This window comes from Heliangelus exortis, chromosome 2 (genome assembly GCF_036169615.1).
Source record: "Heliangelus exortis chromosome 2, bHelExo1.hap1, whole genome shotgun sequence".
NCBI classification, from domain to species: Eukaryota; Metazoa; Chordata; class Aves; order Apodiformes; family Trochilidae; genus Heliangelus; species Heliangelus exortis.
The window spans coordinates 140,875,118-140,899,164 of record NC_092423.1 but is presented as its reverse complement, the minus strand read 5'-3'; the positions used below and the strand labels follow the sequence as shown (position 1 = coordinate 140,899,164).

The window sequence follows — 24,047 nt, the reverse complement described above, 5'->3', positions numbered from 1 at the left end:
GCCTTCTCTGCAGTAAAGATGCAACCTTACTGCAGTTCAAGGCAACCTGGGTCAAGATGCCACCAAAGGGACAGGATGACCCATTAAAATCCAGTGTCTTTGAAATGTGTTTCAGTTGCTAACTGCAAAACCCACCACAGCAGTCAGTACAAGGCAATCAGCCTGTAGAAAGGCTCTCAGATGGAGCTGCAGCTGACATCTGCTAAGTCATAGAAAAGGAAATATGAGTTGCCTTGCCCTTCTTTCTTGTTCACCTTCCCCCCCCCCAGTGATGGGGAGTGTTAGGAAATGAAATATTCCCTAATTTCCCCCTCAATAAATGAACTGTAGCTGAAGAAGGTCTGACCCAAAAACCTGATCTGATGGAAGCATTTTGGAAAAGTCCTCCAATCCCCCTATATAACTCCCATGCCGCCACAAACCTTGGCCATTTTGATGGCTACATGACACTCAAAATGCCTGTAAAAGATATTTCTCTACTGCAAGAACACCTGCCTAAAATCCTTGAGCTAACAGCTTTCTCTATAAACCAATTACCTGTAAAATATGAGCATGCAAACAGAGATAAATCTCTGCTGGTAGAGAAGTGAGACTTGGCCCACAGACCCAGCCCCTTATCATGCTGTGCCCAGAGCAGCCGTGGGGCCTTTTGTCCCAGCTCCATCACGGATGTGTCAATATGTACTTTGCTCACTTCTCCTGGGAGACGAGCCCAATGGTCCTCACTGTCCAATAAGCAAAAATGTCATTTTCTTGTTTTCTTCCTTTTATTTCTCCCCCCCACCTCATATACACCACACCACTCACCATCTGCCTTCAAGCCCAGCTGGATGGCAACAGGACCTGAGGGTGGCTATGGAAGAGCTCAGTGCCCAGCATCTTACCCACATTTTCACATAAACATATGGGCTTTTCCAGTCAGGTTGTAAGTGTTGGGAAAACTGATAAACCAAAGACAGATGATTAATGTTCATTTTAAGCATCTTACTTCATAGTATGGAGGATTTTAAGTACCTTCTTCCCTTGGATATATAGAGAAGATACCATCTCAGAGCTTCCCAGCTTGGGATGCAGATGAAATTCAAACTCTTGTGCCCAGGAGGGATGCCTGAAAAGTCAACTTTCCAGTTCCTTGGACTCTATCCTTAAAATGTGCCAGCTTGCTAAGGCTGAGCACCCTGCCTGCTATGAATATCCTATCTCCACTACAGGCTTTCAGCAGCCTTCTGCTCCCCCCTCAGATCCAAGGGTCTTCCTTGAAGACTGCCTCTGAGTCTTGCCTAACAGCAACAGATTAGGCCTTGCACTAAATTACTTACTGAGGGTCAATGAGGTAGGATGGCAAAGACCTGGAGAACATTCACATTTTGCAACTCATAGGCCAGCACTTGAAAAATACATTTATCCTCCAAATCCCTTGACAAATATGTTCATCCTCCCCAGCCCTTGATGAAGGGTAATTCTTACTTCTCCACAACAAAGGCTCAATCACCCACACAAAGAAACACAACACGCCAAGCACATGCCCAGATCTAAGTAAATAAGGCACCAGCCTCAAGCCAGAGAGCATCAATCTGAGCTCCTCTCCAAGGGCAGCAAGAACAAGTCAACAGGAGCTGAAGGAAACCAGCAGCAAGCAAAGCATGTCCTACTACAGAGAGCCCCAGATGATTAATAGTCACATGAAAAAAGTCAGAGAGACTCCTTGCTAATTACTTAAGAAATACAGGGGAAAGAGAGAGGAATAAGGAGTTCCACCTGTTAAATATTGACCATTAAAGAGTCCCAAGTGCAATAGTTCATTTTAAAAAACAAAGGGTGTTTTCTGTGCCTGTGGTTTTTTGTTTTGCTTTTTTTTTTTAAGGACTGGTTTTCCACTTCAGCATGCTCGTCACAACCCAACCGTGTGAGTTAAGAGCAGTAAGGGACCTGTTAAACCTCACAAACTGCTGTAGTAAGCTCCAGCAGTGACTTTATGATGGGCAAGAATGCACCGAGGAGCATTAGCCCCCACTGCTCCACCCATCAGGCACCATGGGCAGTGTGCACTCCATTCACAAACACCAAGATTTCCCCCTGAACACAAAGGTGAACCTCCCAAAATGGTTTATTTACAATTTACATCCTCAAGCAGAAGAGCATTTCCAGGTGCAGAGGCTGCTTATCAAAGTCAATGCTACCCAGCAGAGGAAAAAAAAAAAAAAAAAGAAAAACCCAACTTTGCTATTTTTCTATAAATTCCCCATCTCATTTTAAGCAACCAGCTGCAGGTGTATTTGCTGAAAGGCAGAAGTTCACTGTAGCAGGTAACCCAGTTACCACAGGGAAATGGTTTTCTCCTGGTTTTTTGGGCCAAAGCAGGCTCAGCACCAGTGCCAGTGGAAGAGGGCAGCATCAAGCCCAGACTGCCTACTGCAATAACATGCAGCCAGTGAATCAGTTCCAGCCACCTCCAAAACCTCTCCTTGACTGTTACCTCCTTGTTCTCAGGCATGTAATTTTAAAAGAGTTGTAGAATGAACTTGGTATAGCAGTGACAGTGGCAAAATTAGGGGTTCTCAGGTTAAGGGTTTTGTATCAGTGAGGAAGCATGAACTTGTTTGCTTCATGGAGTCATGGAGGGACACCACTGACAGCATCTTCTACCATGTGCTTACCATATTAATGCTCTTACAAAGAGAAATAACAAAATTTATAACAAAATAACAAAACCTTAAAACCAAAATATTTCAGACATTTTTTTTCCTGAACAACAACAAAAAAAATAATAACAGAACAAAAACTAGAGGCTGCTGTTTTACCTCCTCGCTGCACAACACCAAGCTCTTCGAGTAACCTGACTGCTTCTGAGGCCTTCCATAAGCTCGGCCAAATGCCACATCCCAGGCAGTCTCTAGTACTCGTAGGGCTTTTGCTCCTAGATCAGAAAAAGCTATAGCTGGGACATGATTAATGAAGAGAGGGCACTTTACAGATGCTCCACCAGCCTGCAAGCAGGTGAATTCACACGAAGACACAATTAGCAGTGCACACCAGGAGGACAGCATCACAGTTTGCTCATTACCCACCAGGAGTTGGTAAACTTGCATCAGCCTGTGATACAACCACTGCTTGTATTACAGAGCATTTTAGCAAAGCAAGATGGAGGCAAGAACCATTTATCATGTCTCAACCTACCATTTTTCATACTAAAAGTCAATTCCTTCCTGCAAACTCCAAGCAGAAGATGCTTGAAAGAAAAAGACAAGCACAGAAGGATTACTCAGCAGACTCCACTCTGCACCCACACTTGGTATGGATCTACCAATAAACCTGAATCAACACCCAAGATATCAAAAGACTCAACACCCAAGATATTACAGCCCAAGTTACCCCGTGAAATGCAGGTCATGACTATGCTATTTCATCTTCACAAATTTCTTCAAAATTAGGGTTGCTACTGTTCAAAACACAGCTGAGATGCCTGACAATGAATCATGTTCTAAACATCTTTGTTTTGCAGACAAAACGCAAAATTTTAAGCAAATGTCCCACAACCTGACATTTGAAGCACTTAATGCCATCTTGGACCATTTTCAAAGTAAGATTTAATAACCTTATGCTCCATCTGCACCAGCTGACATAGTCATACCAAGATAAAAAAATGTTCATTAATGAGCGGGGGAGATACTCTCCTAATAAATGTAAGACTGCTGTATAGAAAATGCCAAAGGAACATAGTGTAAAGGTAAGTATTAACTAGTCTTTTTAATAGTATTCAAGACAGGAATATTACCCCACTTAGTAGATGACCTGGAAAAATCATTTTATTTCACAGTCTCATCATCACCTCTAATATGGAAAAAAAGCATTCTGTACATTCTCCTCTTCACAAAAGATGTCTCACAATGAATTACAGAGTGTCATTCTGAAGAGGTACTGAGTTGCCTTACCAGCAAAAACTGAAAGGTCACAGTAAAACCAAGTCTATCAAAAACAACCATTTCAGCCTCATTTCCGGTGGACAGGCTTCAATCCGAGATGCAATGAGGCTCCTAAGGCAGGAGGAACATCCACCTGAACATCCACCTGACTGCCCAGTGATGCTCCAAGAGTGTACATCACTCAATAATGAGCCAACTCATTTGAAACAGCCTACCCATTTTTTAATTATCATTTCTAATTTTTTCTCTCCTTTCATTTCAGGCCACCTGGGCAAGACCCCAGCACAAACTGCCCCTGTCTTGCAATCATAACTTAACTGGGTTCAGGTGAGACCAGAGGAGCTGCAACCCCTGCACTCTCCCTCCAGCTGCCCCAGGGTAGGGTGGGCAGGCATGGGATGCACATGAAGGGAGAATCAGACTTGCATAGTGATGTAAAGCAAGGGACAAGCACTTTCACACCTCCTGCTCTCCCTAGGACTGTGGATTCCAGCTACAAAGCTTTTTTAAAGGAATGCTGCCCCTCCAGGCTAAGCTTGCAGAGATAAACCCTGCCCCTTCAAGTGGAGGAGGAAATGGATTTTTAGTTTGCTTGTTTGCTTGCCTTTTTCAAATAGACTCATTTAAATTAACCCTTTCTACTCATCAACTTCAACTTATCAAAAGAGAAGTAAAGATCTGTACAATAAAATGAAAGTCAGGTTCCTGCATCTGGGTGGAGGAGGGGCCCTTCCTGACAGTTTTGTTAACTGAAGGACATCAATCATCCCTGGGAGGACCAATGTCACCACCCTCCTCACATTTCATGGGAGCTCTTCTGCCCCTCTGCACAAGCCAGGAAGGATACACAGATGGGTCACCACCCGGCCACAAGCAGAGCCACACTGGTCCAAGCCAATGTTCTCTGCTTCACGTGGGCCTTGAGAGACACAGGGCACAGAGATGTCTGTGGGGTGTGTGGTGCTGGGGGATGGAGACAGTGAAAAAGGCCACAATGAGGGTGCCTCTACACAACTCATCCCACCACATTCAGCTTTAGGAGTGAGAGTCAGCACATGATTTTTTCAACACCCCTCTGAAAATCTACCGGAGAGAGCAGTGCCAGCTGCCAGGAGTGGGGACAAGGACACTGCAATGCTCTGATGGAAGTCAGTCCTTACCCTCTGGGTCTCTGGTGTGTACAGTCTCATGTTTCATCTCAGCCTTTTCTTCTGCTTTTCCAATTCATCTTGTTCTTTACACACAACACAGGGGAAGACATCTCCCATGGGCTGCCCCGGGAAGTGGTGGATTCTCCATCCGTGGAGATATTTAAAAAAAGACTGGATGTGGCACTCAGTGCCATGGTCTGGTAACTGCAGCAGTAGTGGATCAAGGGTTGGACTTGATGATCTCTGAGGTCCCTTCCAACCCAACCAATTCTATGATTCTATGATTCATATGCAGGCACACGGCAGCAAGGAAACCATTAGCTCTCCCACGAGCCCACATCTAGCCCCAAAGACCTGCAAGCACTCTCACAGGTATGAAATGGAATCCATCTACAGAGCTGCTCAGCTGCACCCCCACGCACACAGCCCAGGGCCAGGCTCCCTTGCTGGGCACCTCTGCCGGTTTCCCAGGAAACTGGGAATCTTTGGTGCAAAGTTGCTTCTTGCCTTGGCCGCAATGAACAGTAGCTTCCATGCCTGGCTTGCTCGCTGCAACTCATCCTGGATTCCCAGAGAAGGGCTTGGTCTGAAGCTTTCAGTCACTTTTTGCTACCTTGTATTTATGCTTTCTTAGTCTACAGCATTAGTTAACTAGCTTGCAATGAAAAAAAATAAACATAAGCCAACTATAAAAATAATCCTGCTGCTCGTCACATTTTCAATTTTTTTATCTTATTCTTTAAGCCTTCTGGATCTAGGCTGTCACCAAGAAAGGTTAAAAACATGGTTTATAGTCAAACAAATGCTGAAATTCTCACAGGACCACACCACTCCAGAGGCAAAGGAGCTGTGCTAAAATTATAAGAGCAGATAAAAGAGACATTAATTAGATGCTATCAAAAAATAACAGAAGAAACGAGCCCCTAACTTTTCAAAAGATAAAATCAACCAACATGAGGCATCTCCTTTGCAATTTACAGTTGCTTTCATCAGCCCCACCACAACCCCCTGAAATCCCTCCATTACTCTGGATTTGCATATCTTCCTGTTAAACCATTCCTACTGACACTGCCACAGTTCCAAGCAGGTCGAGATTTGCCTGCCAGCAGAGCTGGGATGGTGGGGTTGGTCCTCTGAAGGCACTGGTGGGACCAAGATTCTGCAGAAAGGGCTCCTCTGGACCACCACAACTCATCAAGCCAAAGGAAACCACATACTCATCTTGCTGGGAGTCTTCTTTGATGATAAAGCAAACCAGCTCAAAGCTAGTTGGGAATCTGTGAAGGGGTAAGGGCCAAGAAGCAAAAGGTCATCTTTTAATGGCAGCACTGATGTGTTTCAAGCTTCATATTGGGCTCCTTTTAAAGCTGAATCAGTGGTGGTTGCCTCCTCCTCTGAGAAGCAGAAGGGAGCCCAGAGGTAATGACTTTCTCTGTGCACTGTCACACTTGGCTTGAGGTCCGAGTGTTCCTGCGATGGCCAGGAGAAGCCCCATGTGCTCCAGAGCTGGCACACGGCTCTGCCAAGGCAACTGAGGTGAAGATTTCAAAACATCTCTGGGAATAGCAGAGCAGAGACATTTTGGCACATTAGGATCTGTCTTCCTGTTACTTTTTTTAAAGCTTCCACTTATTAAGGGCACATGTTCAATATTCCGTAAATAATAACAGAAAGTGTTTGCCATTAAACCAAAGACCATGGAATAATCTGACTCATTTCAGCTCACAAATCCAAATATATGCCTGGCCTGCTGTTACAGACAACTTTAACATGCAGTTCAGTGCTGTCAAGAGAAATGAGTTCAGGACCTTCTTGAACTGAAAGAAAGTATTACTATTAGGAAGGATTTCATAACAGCGTATGATTAGGCTTCCTGCATTGGTTTAACTAAATCCAGCATGGAAAAGTTTTATTTATTGCATCTTAAAGAATGAAGTTACAGCCCTGGACTCATTTTTCTGCTGATATCCAAGTGCAAGTCCCTTTTCTGCTGGTGCAATGATTCCCATCAAGGATTGGGTTCCATCTCTGCCTGCCCCATCCCATGCTTTTGTGAAAAGATGTTTTGCCCACTGCCTTATACTGGCCTCTATAATGTTCACCACAATTTTAATTCTTCTCATCCAAACCGAATCAGTCCTACCAAGTCTCTGTTCCCATCATTCTGCTTTTGTCTACATCTACATCCTTTCTGAAGATTATTGCAGCCACATCAAGAGGAAAAAAGCAGAAAGATAAAAAAACAAGAACTGTGAAAAAATGTCTGGCTTCTGTACAGCCCTCTCTGTGTTTCCCAAATAAACGTAAGGCCTCCAGGGAACTACAGGGTACCAGCATTTTGCTCCTCAGCTATGGAGCTGCCTCCCACCATCCCTGCACCATGGAGAAACCAGGAAGTAGCCAGGCTCCAATTCAGCCAGGTAGATGGATGGGTGACATCCCCAGGCTGGTTGTCCATCATTTTAATGCCTAAATATGCAAACAAAGCCAACTAACCCCCAAAGAGAATACTTTTGGATTTCTATGCCAAGACTGACTATGCAGTGTACCTTGTCTCACTCATTTATTGTTACAAGTATTTTTATTTTAGTTAGGTCCAAGCTCTTAAATGCCTTCTGACCAGGTTTTCTAAAGGGTTTGCATTCCTTGAAAAAAAAAAAATCAAGAGAAAAATAACAAAAGCCAGGGTTGTTCTATCAGGACATTAGCATCTAAAGGCATCAAAGGAATTCCTAGCCAAATACTGCTTGTTGTATGTGAATGCAGCTAAATGCTCTATTTACATACAGGGCCTGCTCCCTGTGTCTCAGCAGAACTTACAGTCAGAAGCACAGAAGGGTTTGGCTTGGAAGAGACTTTTTTAAAGGTCACATAGCCCAACCTTGCTGAAGTGAGCAGGGACATCTTCAGCCAGATAGAGCTGCTCAGAGCCCCACCCAACCTGACTTGAACATCTGCAGTCCCAAAGGTCCCTTTTCTTTGCAGGAATGATGCTGCTCTGGGAAGTGCAGGGTTCACTGTGCCAACACGTCCCAGGTCACTGCCCCCTTTGCTCTGTGCCACAGCCCCATCACTGAAAGCACTGCCTCTGCCACCAGGACAGAAACCTGGGTGAGTGCTCTTTGACTTCCTCTGGTTAGATGAAGATGTTTAAACATCAATTTGAGCTCAATGGATAGGGAAGGAAAATGCCTGGAGCCTATACAACTGCTCCTGCAGCACTGACCATCCACTGCTTCAGCAGCTCTCTTGCCCCAGGCTTAGCTCAAACTTCCACACGGGCTTCTGGGCGGGAGAAAGTCCCACCAGCACCTCTGCCAAATCCCCACATCAAGTTAAGAGATCTCTCTTACCTACTGTGCAAACATATGAACACCAAAAGCAGATCCATCTGTCACCACCAGCCTGAAGAATCTGAGTTGTGCCCTGCACAAAGCTGCTGCCTTCACTCTGAGCTTCACTCCTCTCCTTCCCAAGTGCTGCTTAAGCCTTTCTTAACCATCTGACTGACCCTTGACAGGACCAGAGTCCCACTTCAGTGTCTCCATTAATTTCAGTGGAGTCAAGATTTCTCTCTCACTGTCAAGATATGCTCCAGGGGTCATGGCAGGAGAATGTAAGATCAGTTCTCACGTAGATGCACATCCTTTATCACAAAGAATGAAGAAAGTTTATTGCAGGTGATAGTAGCTTTCTGTTAATTAGTTAGCAAGGTTAGCCCCAATCCATAACTCCTCAGAGCTATTTGGCTGAAATATCTGAAGTAACTTCCTTCTGAAAACTGCTCACCAAGACACCCTTTTTGCCAATCTCCTTCCCAGGCTGCAGTCATTTCTCTTGGGTGTGGTTATGGAGAAGTCAGTAGCCTTTTCAGACAGCTTTCCCCACTTACTTAAGATAGCAAATGCAAAGTTAATCCACAGGGAACATAATCAGACTGCAGGATGTATTTGATGAAGGAAGCTCCCACGGTTAAAGAAGAAGAAAGGAAGGAAGGGACACTTAAACAACACATCAAGCAAGTCATCCTAAGTGCCACACTACCAACCAACTGTGATTCAGGGCTACAGAACAGATGACAAAAACCCCAAAATTATAGGAGATTAAGTTTAATCAGTTTTTTTCCGAAGATGACCCATCCAATGCTGTTTATCTACAAGTCAGGTTATGGGATTAGACACGTTTGTGGCTGATGCAACCCAGCAAAACCAACGCTGCAGTACTTGGCCACCACCTCCTGCAGCCAAGAGATCACACACGGCCCCAGCCCTGGCACACACGGCCCCAAAACTGCCCCGTGACCCCAGAGCTGCCAGGAGGTTGGTGGCAGCTGTGGCATGATGCAGCAAAGCTATAAAAAGCTGAGGATGTAACCGGGAAAGCAGTGGCCAACCTGCAGCAGTAGTGTGCCAGCATCACCTTTCACCTACATCTGCTGAGCCACTTTCCTGATAAAAGATTATCTTGGAAAAACAAGTCCCGTCATGGCTGCTTGCTCCTGCAAGTCCTAGGATCAGAGCTGTGTCCTGGTAGGACACAAAGAACTATGGATGAGGACTCTCACAGAATACAGCACCAGGGCTGCAAGCACAAGACTGGTAAAGGAGTCAGGACTCTTCAGGAACCTATTTTCACAAAGACAGTGGAGAGATCCTAGTAGATATTACCATTTTTTCCTACTTCAAAAGAAGCGTGGATTAACAAAGCCAATAAAAATGACCTGGAAATCTATACTGGAGTGCCTTGGCCTTGATTTTGATCTTGAAATAACCTGGCCCAAGCTCAAGAATCATTTTTAGTGTTTATTTTTAGAATGCATTACCTTCAAACCTCCATACCTGTCCTTTAACTAGTTCAATATGCTAGATACCTTTTTCACTTTTTCCCATAAGGCTGAAAATTCAATCTTTAAAGTCACATTTATCAAGAGAAACCTGTCCATCATCATTATCACAAGTGCTTTTCCAAGGAAAGTGGTGTTCGTTTCACCACAGATGCAGGCTTTCCCACTACCTTACCACCAGGAAATGCATCATGTTGATATCCAGACATGCCAAAGCCAGCTTGCTCTTTCCACAACTACACCAAAGTTCTGGCCTTGAGCTGACAAAGCCCAATTTAGCTGGTAACTTATTCTCACCAACATGAGCCAAATATGTGGAAGAACTCGCTCTCTCAGTGCAACATTTTCTAATAGCTGCCAACCTTGGTCCACCTGGCTACTCATGTTGGATGCAAAGGGCTTGTTGCAAGCCAGATGTGCAGTAGCTTTGAACACGCTTTTACTTTATTTGAGGAGATTTGCATACTCTCAGCCAGCTTTGGGAACATGCACAGCTGCCACAGGGTTCCCCATGCCGTTTGTATATCTGCACCAACACTAGCCAGGACCCAGAAACAAGGGAAATCTCTGGTTTTCCTTGAATCAAACAAGTCACATTGTCAGAGGTTTGCACAAGAACACCCAAGAGAATAGGAGGACATCCTATCTTTCTGCCTTCTCCTGAGCATTCATGACAGGGCAAAGCCACCAAAGAATGCACATGGGACCGAAAGGGATGGTGGAAATCTATTCTCCCCCCCTAATACAGCATAACGGAGTAGTGTAAATAGACGCACTTGTGGGACACCAGGGCAAGAGACCTTGTGATCCTCAGCTGCCTTAACATCACCACTTCCTGCCACCCTCCTCTTCTGTGTGCCCCCCAGAATGGGTTCTCTGTGAAATTGCCTTCTAATTCAAACCCTCAAGCATCCCCATGGATGTATACAACCTAGAAGCCTGCAACAGTTTATTGTATATTATTTTAAGTGGTTCAGTTATATTAATGAAGTTCTATTCATTAGGATGCCCTGAAGCATGTTTGGCCGAAATACCTAAAGATCAGAGCCCTGCATATCTAGAGTGACCAGAAATAACTCTGAAGAATGTGAACCCTCCAGAGACCATGTGATGAGCCCTCCAGAGAAAGGGATGGCTTTATACATGGTGACGTGGGAATCACCAGATGGATCAAAACCGACCACTGCCCTCGCTCACCATCCGGTCCACAACCTCAAACTTTTTGAAGAGCAGATCCATGCAGCTGGCAGGCATCAGAGGATGCTCCTTGGCCAGCACCCATCACTGGCATGCACAAATGACTTGCTGCATTCTCCAGCTTAATTAGATCAACAGTTTAATCTTATTTCTCATTTGCGATTGATAGCAGCTGAGGAGTTGACACAATTCCCCTTCTGCCACACACCGAAAATGCCACAGCCTCCAGGAAGCAGAGCATCTCAGGCAGCTGACAGAGATTACAACATCTACCACAGCAGTTGCACCATTGGGAGACAGCTCAAGGGTTTGCTTCCTACCACTCTTCACTTCACTGTTCCTTCTCAAGATCACAGAGCACCACCAGCAACCCATTTCAGGTGACTTTATTGTACTATTTACGAGATATGACAATGCCTGAGTTATTTCATGGGGTGATCTCCATTCCCACATGTCCCCAGACAAGCTCCAGGAGGTCAGAATGGGTGGCTGTGTCTACAAGTGCTTCAGTCATTCCAAGTGAACCTCCTGCGAGTAAAAAACTTGTGTATTATGTCACTGATTTGCAGCATCCTGACCTCACCTCCACTGCAGACTCTCACCTCAGTAGCTTAGGTACTGGCTCTACAAAACTGAGTTCTCATCATCATCTTGTACCTACAGCCCTTCATAAAGACAGAGCCACCCAGAATGCCAGGAAGCGGTGACTATTTGCGGGTTTTGCAATTAGTATATGGCGATACCCCTGGTTTTAGGGTTCACTGAGGCAAAAAAACAGAGGTCTTGAGAATGGTCCTTCTGACTGCCAACACCAAGAAATAATAAAAGCTGGATGAGGAAAGGAGGAGAAAAATAAAACAAACACCCACACCACCACAGAGTGGTTCATTTATTGTTTCAAATAGCTGTGGCAAAAATTCTGCTTCTCTTTTTGCTGGCTTTTCTCTTTTTTTTTTTTCTCCCTTTCCTTTCCACACAAATGAAATGAAACATGGAAGGCAAGGGCCCTGTCAGTGTCTGTTCTGCAGTGAGTGTTCACTCATAAGGGCCAGCCAGGGAGATGAACCTCAAATTACAACCACCACACGTACAACTGGACAGATAAATCTCTTTGAGAAATAACACCCTTACTTACAGCAGAGTACACCTCCACTTCAAATTGCATAGCTGCAAAAAACCTCTTTGTCCATCCAGACCAGGGGCTTGTCCTGACTTCATTGCATGAGTAGATGGAGTTGCAATAAGCAGAAAAGGACCTGCTGAAAGTCAGCTGAACCATGGCATTGTTTAAAAGCTCTGGCGTTTCACTTCAACCCCTGAGACTTCTATTTTAAAAGATGCAAATAGTTTAAACGAAGAACTGGAGCATTCAAAGTCTGCAGAAAACTGGAAGAAGAAATTTCATCTTAGCAGCAGAAAATATATTATTATGAATAAAACCATCACAGAATTACTTCAGCTTTTTAGCCATTACTGCCACAATTATAACAAAAAATAAAAAACTATGCCATCAGATTACATTTATTTTTTTTAATTTCCCCATATTGCCAAACAAGCTTCATAAAGACAATCCAATCATGAAAAATAATCAGCTTTCTTCGATACTTCTTCTAAATACTGCGCACTTTTTCTGCAAAGACACCAAGCTTGGGGCTTGGTGCCAGAGCTAGGCAAAGGTCAATTTTAGCTAAGGCTGGTCCCACTAGAAATTTCATCACTCTCTGCAGATTAACCCCCCCCCATTTCTCCAAGCATAAAGCATCAGAAATAAGATGACCAGGAGCACAACACCACATCTGAGCACCAATGGCTGGGAGGAGAGAGCCAGGAACACCCCAGGCTTTAAGGGTAACACCACTGATGATTGCTGGAGATGAAGGTATTTTTGGTAGATCTACAGGAGACGTAAGGCTACACCAACAGCAGCAGAATCTGCCTCCAAGATGCTGCATCCCATCTGGGAGCTTCTGTTCAGAAAGGATGCATCTGAACAGAGTTTATTAAAGGAGTGAGCTTCCAGAACCAGGTAGAGAAGGAATGACAAGGCCCTCTTAGATGAGAGTACAGAGTGAGCTTCCTGGGTGCCCGTGCACAGCTCAGAAGGGATGACACTGCTGTCTGCACCATGGAAAGTGTGGTTTAAGCTAAAGGACAACATCTGGCAGAAGAACAAATGAGAATCAGATGGCTATGAACAACTCCAGGCTGAAGCAAGGTCAGTATCCATGCCCAGCTCTGGATGCCTCCCAGCAGCAGTGGGGCGGGCAGCCCAATCAGTCTTAAGACGCAATTGGTAAATTTATTAATAAGATTATACCCCTTGGCTGCTTGTGTGGGTGAGGAAGAGACCTTCCTGATCCCAGCAGCATTAAGCACTCATGTTCCTCCTCTCATCAGAAACATTTCTTAATTGGCTGCTGCTTCTCCTCTACAGCCTAGTTGCCAACACTCTTACAACCATCCCCTATGATGTGAACTCATTCTAGACATGTAACAGGAAACTGAGATTTAAAAAGCTACTGCAGAGAAAATTAATATTTTTTACCCCATTTAACTGCTACATCAATGAGGACAGGAAGAACCTGCTTTCACACCACAGGGAACCACTTCTCAGCACTGGGCTACCTATGACCAACATGAATTACACATCAAGGCTAAACCAATACAACTACCAGCAAGGACAAAAACACAGCATGACAGAAGAGATTACCCTTCTCCTACAAGCACAAGAACTCCCACAGCTTCCAGAGTTTGCCCTGTCTGATTTTTGTTTCACCTGAAATTAAATAACAAGCAAGGCTCCAGCACCCGTCTATCACTGAATGCTTTTCACATGCATGCTCTGATAAATCCCACATAATCTTCTCTGACTGTTTCAAAAGAGGGGTTGTTCCTACCACCTCCTCCTGTGTCTCCAACCCACTGCCAGCAGCCTCCCTGCTACAGCAGGCACTCTGGTTTCTTATCCCCCAAATACTTCCATCATTTTGGGGGGGATGTCTTTCAAGATTACTGCTCAGTGTTCTGCTAAGCCATTTGTTTTCAAAGGCACTCAGATACTTTGCCTCTATATTTGATGGGCTTCCAGCTTTCAGACCCAGATGTTTAGATAAGAGTTACTTTCATGTCCAAAATTCATAGTTTAGCCTTTCAGCTGCAGATTTTCAGTGACCAAATCTCAGTTAAGCCAGTAAATGCAGCTGCTACTTTGCCAGCGCATGACACCATTTCCTTCTGGACATTCCCAGTAGCTCCAATACAACTACAGGAACATGTGAATGGGTTCATTTCTTGTACTCCACTGCCTTCTAACGTATGGCTTGACCCTAGAGCTGTGAGAATTTTCATGAGATCAGTGTTGGTACCAGCCATGACACCCTCACTTTCCTACAAGGCTGGGAGATCTCTAGTTTCACAACTGCTGAGAGGTCCCATGGGGTCCACAGCATGCAGTGACCTTGGGACCCCAGGTTTGCCTCCTAACTCTCAGCCAAATGAACAGGGAAGCCCAGCTGCACACAGGCACAGCCACAGCTTGGGCTTTATCTAGTATGATATTTTGCTTATCTTATTGGCACTGAGGACACAGGGAGAAATCTGAGGACAGGTTCTCCAGCCTCCATAAAACATGGGGGTAGCCAACTGTAGACGAATCAAAATCTACCCCAGCACAATAAACCATAGGGTACATCCTTTAAAATGCTCCAACTGTAGCTATTCAGGAATAACCAGGAGTTATCCTTTTAATCCAGATTAAAGTAGCACCCAAACTTACCCTGCAATACAACAAGCCTGACCTTAAGACAGGTTTTGCTATACACAAAAAGGCTGTCCCATGAGCTGACAGTTGGGTGCAAATGTCTTGGAGGAGCTCCACCTTCAGTAAAATCTCACCTAACACGAATCATAGAATCATAGAATTGGCTGGGTTGGAAGGGACCTCTGAGATACACCAAGTCCAACCCATGATCCACTACTGCTGTGGTTACCAGACCATGGCACTGAGTGCCACATCCAGTCCCTTTTTAAATATCTCCAGGGACATTTGGAGAATCCACCCCTTCCCTGGGCAGCCCATTCCTATGTCTGATCACCCTCTCTGTAAAGAAATTCTTTCTAATATCCAACCTAAACCTCCCCTGGCACAACTTGAGACCGTGCCCTCTTGTCTTGAAACGAAGACTCCCCACTCTTCAAGACAAGAAACTACAGACACTGACAGCCCTAAACTGCCAAGGATTATTTAGCGTTTGGACAACCATCTGTAATAGAGGAGCCCTTTGAAAGCACAGAGAATCACACAAACATAAAGCAAAGAGTAAACACCAGCATTGCCCTCATTCTATCAAAGCCTCGCAGCAGAAACGCGTTTTCCCCCAGTAAAGCCGCTGGGATTGTGTCACCTGCTTTAATGCACTCAGATGCAGCCTCTTCTGCATGCCAGGAGTGCCTGAATTTCATTAATGTCTCAATTTTATTTAGATTTAGTATAAAGGGAGGGGATGTTTGCAAAGGGGATCCACTTCTCATTTCAGACCCTTGGCCAGGCTCAGCTGGGTGGATATTTATTTTGTACATACCACCCTCACTGCCTGCCAGGGGTTCTACCATCATACCACCACAGGTCACATCACTTCAGCAGGAAAGGTTGGCTTAGACAGTAACCAAAGGCAGCCATCAGGCAGGCTGGGGAAGTGATCCTATGTTAAGGTGCTAGATTTGAATGGGAAAAAGGTCAATCTGCACTCCACATCAGCAGAATGGATTAAGAGCACTTCCTGCATCAACATCTGAATCAGTACAGGAAACGTGGCCAAAAAAAAAAATAAGAAATTAAGGAATTAAGATTTTTCATAAAGACAAATGCTTTAGTAATTAAAAAACACAAATTTGACTTTATTATCCAAAGACTTCCTTTCCTCCTTAAATCTCACACACAGAGACAGAAAAAATAATCCGTATCCAGAGACTTGCAAATTCCTCCCCATCCTCACACCCAAAGGCGTATTAGCTCCTTTCTGCAGACAAAAAAACTAAGGCATCTCACATTTGCCTTGGCTTGATCTGTACTTAAAAAGTGCCAGGAGCTGGTAAAATGATGAAAAGAAAATGAAAATTCATAATACACCCACAGCTCCAACCAGTGCAGTTATGCTGATGAAATGCAACTGATTAGAAATAGCTCTATGGTGGCAAGAAGGAAGAAAAACTAGGAATTTTTTTTTTCTTCTGAAAGAGCTTATTTTTTTCTGGGAGTCAGTTTCAACTGCCAAGCAGAAAAGCTGAATGTATATTGCAGAGGGGAGTGGATACCATCACCTGCCGTAGGTGACATTTGCATCACCCAAACATGCATCACCCCTCAAATGCTGCCTCTTCCTACAGGGAGATAGCAATTGGCATCACAGGACTGGAAAATAACCTTACACAAGGGAAATAAAAACCGAAACAACCCATAAACTGCAGAGTGTGGATCACTGCTCCATCTGAACCATTTTTGGTGTAGGAAACCCAAAAGGCAGTGAAACTCAGCTCCAGTATCAGAACTCTGAGCTGCCACTCTATCAGCTCTTCCCCTCAGGAGGAACACTTATCCTATCACCAACACCTGTAATAATGAAAAATTAATTAAGGACATTGTAAGGCAAAAAGAACAGTCTCATATCCCAACAAAACACTTTGCTCACTGAAATTTAAATCAGTCACACCACTTTTCTCTTGTGTGTGCAAGTATGGGTGTGGATTCTTGCATTAAGTTTTCAACTCTGTACATTTTCACCAAGGAAATACTAAAAAATCTTTTTAAATGCATACAGAGTCTAAATCAGCAGCTTATATTAGCAACATAATATAAATAATATCACTTAGTTACGTATTCAGGAAATTAATCTAATCAGTTAAATCAGTTAAAATAACAAGATAGCCAAACTTGGCTCCCAAGACACAAGCTGCCATTTCAGGGGGGGACCAGCTCTGCCACCCATGACCTAACCCTCTCCAGCCACCATGGTCTCCAAGAGACATCTTTGAGAACATCCACTGCCTCTTAATGCTGTTGCCTTTGGCAACAGGACCAGCCACAGGGACTCAAATTGATTGCCCTACAACAGTGCAAGCAAAGGGCTGGGGTAGGTACATGTATTACATGATATCATGTACATCTTTTGGGGAGTGATATCTAATCAAATGGAATGTAACAGAGCAAGAATCACCAATGCAGTCTGAATCTAAAAGCTGAGAGGTATCTAAAGTGAGAGGTGATTGACAGATCAAAATGCCAAAAATCAGATGCCCTGTAAAAAATTCAAGTTCCTCAGGGTCTTAGACTCAGCTGTAGGAATATCTCCCAGGAGATGACAGCTAGTTCACTTCAGTGTATTTATATTGCCAAGCTGTGGGTGCTGGGTGGCTATCACCATATTAAGCCCCTTCATAAATCATTCTGAGGTGCTCCAAGTGCAGGTGCTGGTTGGAAAATAGGGGTATTTTAAGGACACCCCCCTGCCCCACTGCCCAGTGGTGGCAGAGCTGCTGAGGCACAAACAGCTGCTGGCACATGATCCTCCCTTCACATGTCCCCTCCTGTGCCGCTGACACTTGGGGGGTTTTGAGGAGAGATGGGTTTGCAGGGCTCAGGCTCAGCTGGAAGGTGGGGGTGGCATTGCATGCTCCGGTAAGCGCTGGAGAGGAGTGGGGAGACAGGACTACATTCCTCATGGATGAAACAGCAGAGAAAGGGCTTGAGCTGCTTCTCTGAACATTAGTCAGCATGCAGGAACAACAACAACAACAAAAAAAAACTATAAAACAACAAAAAAACAACCTAAATCCACTCTGTAGTATTAGGGATTATGACTCAGAGATTTTTCTTTTTCCTCCCCCTCATGATTCATCCAGTACATTCTCACAGCTCATAATCAGAGCAGCCTCACCATTTTGGGCTCCCTCTGCCCAAAATCCGTCTAAATAACAGCCTCTGCAGTCAGCTGTGAAGAATTCAGGGTTTTTTTTTCCTCTTTCCCAGCCAAAGCGGGGGCAGGAGGGGTGAGTGCTGCCCGCCCGGATGCTCGGCACCAGCCCCACCAGCACAGCCCATGGGGGCTGCATGAGCAGCACTGAGCACAGGCACAGCCCCAGAGGGAGATAAAGGGGATGTTATCCATGGCACAAGGAAAACACTGGGAGCAGGGTACAACTTCAGAGAGGCTGCAGTCGCTCTCCGGCGACAGGAAGCTTCTCAGGCAGGCAGCAGTGCCTATCTGGAAAGGAGCTGTGTTAGCTCCAGGGATGGGTCAGAATTTGCTGGGAAGGAATCCAGAAATCGAGCAGTGGGGCCACATTGAGGTTTTTAGTTAGGGAGACCATGCTCTGCCTTTTCTACACCTTCAGCACCACAGGTGATGGATACCTCACTGTGGGATGGGGGATGAGACCTCCAAGAGCATCCCACTCAGCCTGCCACCCTGCTTACAGGCAAAGGGCAGACTGCTATAGAACAAGGGGAAAAAAACCAGCATTTCCAGAGCACACAGCCTGCACAGCCCCATCCCACAGTCAGGACCCTGAGCACAAAGTGATCTAGGCTGGGCTAAACCAAATACAAGGTTTGGATAATAATAGCAGATACATTCCACGTTTCAAACAATGGTAAGACATGAAACAGAGTCTCTGTAGAGATATTATACAGAATAAAAGAACTAATAAATCCTTATGTTCATGGACATTGGCACTGAAAGGCAGGGAGCAGGGCCTCCTTTCCCCCAACACCACCATGGTGCCCTGAATAACCAAGTGCCTTAGAGTTCAACAACTTGCCCAAAGGACGAGGGCTGCAAAAAACAGAGTTAGAGAAATTATCCAGGAGAACTTCCCCTGAGTCCATTCCCAAAATCACTATACTCCCCAGTTGCCAAGCATCTGTAGGGTCCCTGCTTCTGCTACCCCACGTAAGGGCACTCAAGCAGCTGGAGATGTCAGCTGAAAAGCACCTCACCTTGTCCAGCATGAAAGGCTGGGCAAGTAGGGTGTCAATAAAGCAGCATTAAGAAGTAGCAAAGAAATTATTTTCCCTCACAAAGCTGTATGGAGAGAAATTACAAAACCATTAATCCTTTTTCAGACTCACATACAAGGTATTTTTGAGTCTGAAAGACAGAAACAAACACTAGTAAAGACAGGAAGAAGACTGAAAGGGAGGGATTTTTACCTAGTCTTTTTTTTTTTTTTTTTTTTTTCACTTAAGAATTTTTCTGTTCTGTTCTGCATGCTCTGGAGAAAGCCACTGACTCAAAGTACAGTTTTCATCCTTTCCACATACCCCTCTGAAGCTGAGTTTCAAATCTCCCAACGTGGCACAGAGGGAATCTGAAGCTCCTCCAGCCCCTCTCACTTCCCAAGGCCAGACTCTGCATGAGGCAGATAAACAGTTTCAGACAAAATAATGAATACTACCGATTATGATTCACCTAAATACCCTCTTCTTTAAAAAACATCTTTTAGATTAATGATTTAAAATAACTTAGAAGACTGAATTTATTATATGGAAGTCAACCCAAGCTCCATGAATGGACATTAATGTCCTCTGGGTCAGCAGGTAAAATTTACAGATTCATTTTCATGTTTAAAGCTGCACCATGGAAACAGCACTTTTGCTGCATGGAAAGAAAAAAACAAGTGCTTTAATGATTTAAGGATCCAGTAAAACCAAATGACACAGAGAGACTCTCATCTTCTGCAGAGGGAAGCCTACCCTGTCACAACCAAATTATCAGTTAACATTGTCTCCTTTTGCAATAAAATCCAGATGCAAAATTACATCATATCATGGGGTGATAAGCACACCTTACACCAGGATTGCTCATACTTCCACTTACCCTTGAAAGTAAAGTAAATAAATTTAATCCAAATAACATTTGCTATAAAGAGCTCTCAAATGTACTTAGGAGTTTCTAAACCAGATTTCCTTATGCACATTACAACATCCCTTATAAAAGAGCTGCATGTTAAGTTACCTCCCTAGAAGAAAAGCTGCATGTTAAGTTACCTCCCTCACCCTTACACAGCCACAGGTCATCTACACCAAGGGGAAGTCAGCAGGAGGCACTGATGGAAGGACAAATACTGACTCTAAAAGGACAAAGCAAGAGCTGAGAGAAGACAGGCAGCAGATAACAAAAGGACAGAAGGTATTTATCAGTGAATCACACACTTCCCCAGACATCTTTCCATTAATGATGAATATCATAATTCCCTTAAATAATGCAAGGAAAATTTGTTTAATCATTTAAAGGCATCATCAATAATAAATATGTCAGCTCCAGATGCTAACCTCACCATTCCTCCCTGCTCAGAGACTGCTTTAAGGAAAAGATTAAAATGCTGTCACTTTCTAATTTTGGAAAGATGCTTCAGCATCAGAACTGGGAGAACAAAGAAAGTACCCAAGACTGAGGAATGGAAATCCAAGCACGTGCACACCCTGCACGGTGTAAAAGATTTTTACACCACAGCTGCCATTCCTGTGCGATAAAGCAGCAGTGAAAGTGCAATTCCTGTTTACTCAAGCAAAATGTGTACAAGCAGAGGTATGCACTGAGACTGCTAAGGCCATTTAAAAGGAGAACCCTTCCCACTGTCCAGGAGAAGGTTCCCCACCAAGGACCAGCAAGAACAACAAAGGGGCCACACCAAAGGAAGCGCATCCACACCGGCAGTGCAGCAAGAGCAAGGGCAATGCCACATCTGAGAGGTACCCAACTGCCACGCCAGCCCTAAGGCCAGCATCTAGATGAGAAGAACAAAATTATGCACACCACCTTTCAATACTGGATTTCTCAGGAATAAATACCAAAAAGGATATGTAAGAGCTTTATTGCTGCTATGCTGCCTGCAAAAGCCACCATGCATCCAGGAGCATCCTCTACAGTACCAGAAAATCGGGACAGGTTTCCCAGCTCACCTTAACCTGGGCACAGAATCCTCTGAGCCATCCACCACCTCACTGGCACACAAGTCACACCCTCCCCGAGCTGTGGATTGCCTTGACATGATGCCCTGTCATGACAAAGCCATAATCCCAAGAGCCACTGCTGCCACAGCAATCCCAGGCACTGAATACAGAGGCAATGGATAATCTGTGTGGGTCCAGTGAGAAGAGCTACAGGTGCATTTGGGAATGTCCTACTCGCAGTACAGAAGAAGGCAAAGAGAACAAAGTCAAAACCACAGGTATATCATGTTTCCGAAATGCTGGCACATTTTCCAGAAAAGCCTTTTCCTTGCAAATACAGGAGGAGTGCAGGAAGCAGGGGAAGAAATTTGCATAAAACTGGCATAGTTTTGACTTCCAAAGTCATTTTCTGACATCCCTAAACTAAAAGAGAGGTGACCACCAGCAGTGAAGACGGAAACCCAATGGCACAGAGTGATTGTAAACATGCAGTATCTTACAGCAAGGAAACCCAGTCTGCTGCCTCTGCCAAACTTCTATCAGGGCTTGGGGTGGGACAAAGGGTTTGTGCCACCAAAACATGGTTTGTATTGTTTCAACTTTTCTCTTTTCCCTAGGAGTCACTCTTCCGATTCAGAATCTGTACTATTTTAAGCAACTCTGTTAAAAAAAAGAAACAAAACAAGATTTAATGCCTGTTCGGGCTGCCCGTAAAAATCTTTTCCACTGGAACAAAGATTTAAACCTGTGACTCAAATGAGTATACAATGAGGGTATGATTATCAAGAGGACCAGAATATCCTCTTATTAGAAAAATGTTCACTGGGCTTTCCTGCACTTTACATGCTGGTATTAACAGCTTGTTTAGTTGCATTCAGGCAACACCAGTTGTCTTTGACACAGCAAAAAAAAAAGTATGTATTTTATAATACATAAAAGGAGCAGGTATGTGTGTGTGAATGTGTGGTATGTGAATCCACACATGCACATACACGCATGAACACACACATCCTTCCAACTATTGTCAACAGAAGAGATAAAAGGAAAGAAAAACACAAAGCCACAAAAAACAAAGCTTGGAAAGGATCAAAGGACACACTCCACCTGCCTGTCTCAAGTAAAACAAGCCTAATTAAGGCACTTTAAAAAATTATTATTTGTCTCTTACGGTTGCAAGCATGATGGAGGAAAATCAGGGCCCTTTTTTGTACAAGTGCTATGCAAATACTTCAGGCAGTCTGGAAGAGATCTGCAGTCTACTAGGTTTCAGTTAAAATTATATCAGCCTTTAAGAGTACCATATATTCATTTCATCTTAAACCTATTCTTTCAAAGATTTACTTCTACTGGTACAATATTTCTACGCAGACAAAATTATTGAAAAAAGGGAGAGGGTAGGAAGAGGCTGGCAGCAGCCTGGCTGGAGGCAGGACCACAGCCCAGGTCTGGGGATATCCATCCGAGCACCATTTTCCAAGTTCTGCTTGGTTTCTTTGGCTGGATAAGTTCCAAAAGCACCTCATCCCAGGTCTGCCCTGTGCACATCCCCATGATGAGCTCTGCCCCAAAGGCTTGCACCAGTGATGGACAATGACACGTGTGCACAGTGCCACTTCTCAACCCACCCTATGCAGGCAGCTCCAGCACAGCTGCCAACCCCACTGCCAGACGCACAGAGAAGAAAGTATGTGTAAAATGCCCTGCTTGCTGTTCTGCAGAAGGGCAGATTAGATTTTAAGGCAGCAAGTCATCAGCTAGGAGCCTGCAAACTTGACAGAGCACCATCATGTAATAGAAAAGTCTCCTCAATCCCGCTGACTTGGATCTGAACAAGTGAAGAAGTTTTGGAAGGTTTCCTAGATGATTTTTTAGGTCCTAGAGCCAAGAGTTAGTCAGTTTGGTCTCCTGGCAAGCAGAGAGAACATATCCAACAACCGCATCCAAACTTTAAAAAATAAAAAAATAAAAAAATACTAGCCTGGGGAGCAGAGCCCAGTGTAATACTCTTATTTACAAGTTTTCTGACTACTCTTTCATCAGCAGATTTTACTGGAAAAACTCAAAAGCAATCCTCATTTTACAAGCATGTTTTTTTCTGTGCGGTCCAGGCACCCAACTTGAGATGGGTGAGGAGTCGCCTGCCTGCCCGGGCAGCTGCAGTGCGCGTTCCTCTCACCATGACAAAACCCACCTCTGGATTTATACACTGTGCAATAACTATCTTGCTAATCACAGGCTGCTCTGCACTTCTTAACCCAAATTATTATTATTAGAGTTGGCTACGCTGCAAACATGCCTGCTTTCCAAACACAGGACGCTGGGCTGGAGAAGAGGAGTGGGGGATTTAATCTTTCACTGCTTCCAGCGTAAGGCAGTAAATGGCATTTTGGCATGTTCATTTCTTTCAACAGGAAAAATAACATCTTTCAGGAGGTTTTCCATTTTAAGCAGAATCACCACAAAAAGGAAAAAAAATAGTGGGTACGGCAACATAACACATAATGTGGCCTTCTTTCAGTTCACCAGCTATTTTTATCTCTCAACTGAAGCACAGAAACTTATTTCACTGAAAAAAAACTATTTAGCTGTTTAAAAGAGACAGTCAAGTAGCAGAGGCCACACACTTAGATACTAGTGAGGGGAGAAAGAAAAAATATTTATTTGTGTAGATGCTGTAAGCCAGCTGAAATTTGCCACCTACAACTCATCACCAAGCTTTCCAGTGGGCAGGCATGACTTGGGCACAAGCCAACCCGAGCTTGAAATGCCTGGGTAGAAAACTGCTCATATGATCTGGCTAGTTTTTAGCCATCTATTTCACTTTCACCTACTTTTTTTTTTTTTTTTTCTGAAACATCTGTCTTTGTCCAGGGCCAGAGACAGAATGCTGTCTATGAAACACAGGAGTATTTACCCTGGTATAGCAAGTCCATCACACTTCATCTCAAAAATGCAGGGCCAGCATCAGCACAAGTCTTGCCATC

At 44.3% G+C, this 24,047-nt stretch overlaps 1 long non-coding RNA gene across 1 annotated transcript in view; it reads right to left on the bottom strand.

Annotated features, from left to right (window-relative positions):
- Positions 1 to 24,047, bottom strand: part of LOC139793547 (uncharacterized) — a 38,426-nt gene that overhangs the window by 2,036 nt on the left and 12,343 nt on the right. The gene's annotated exons all lie outside the window — the stretch shown is intronic.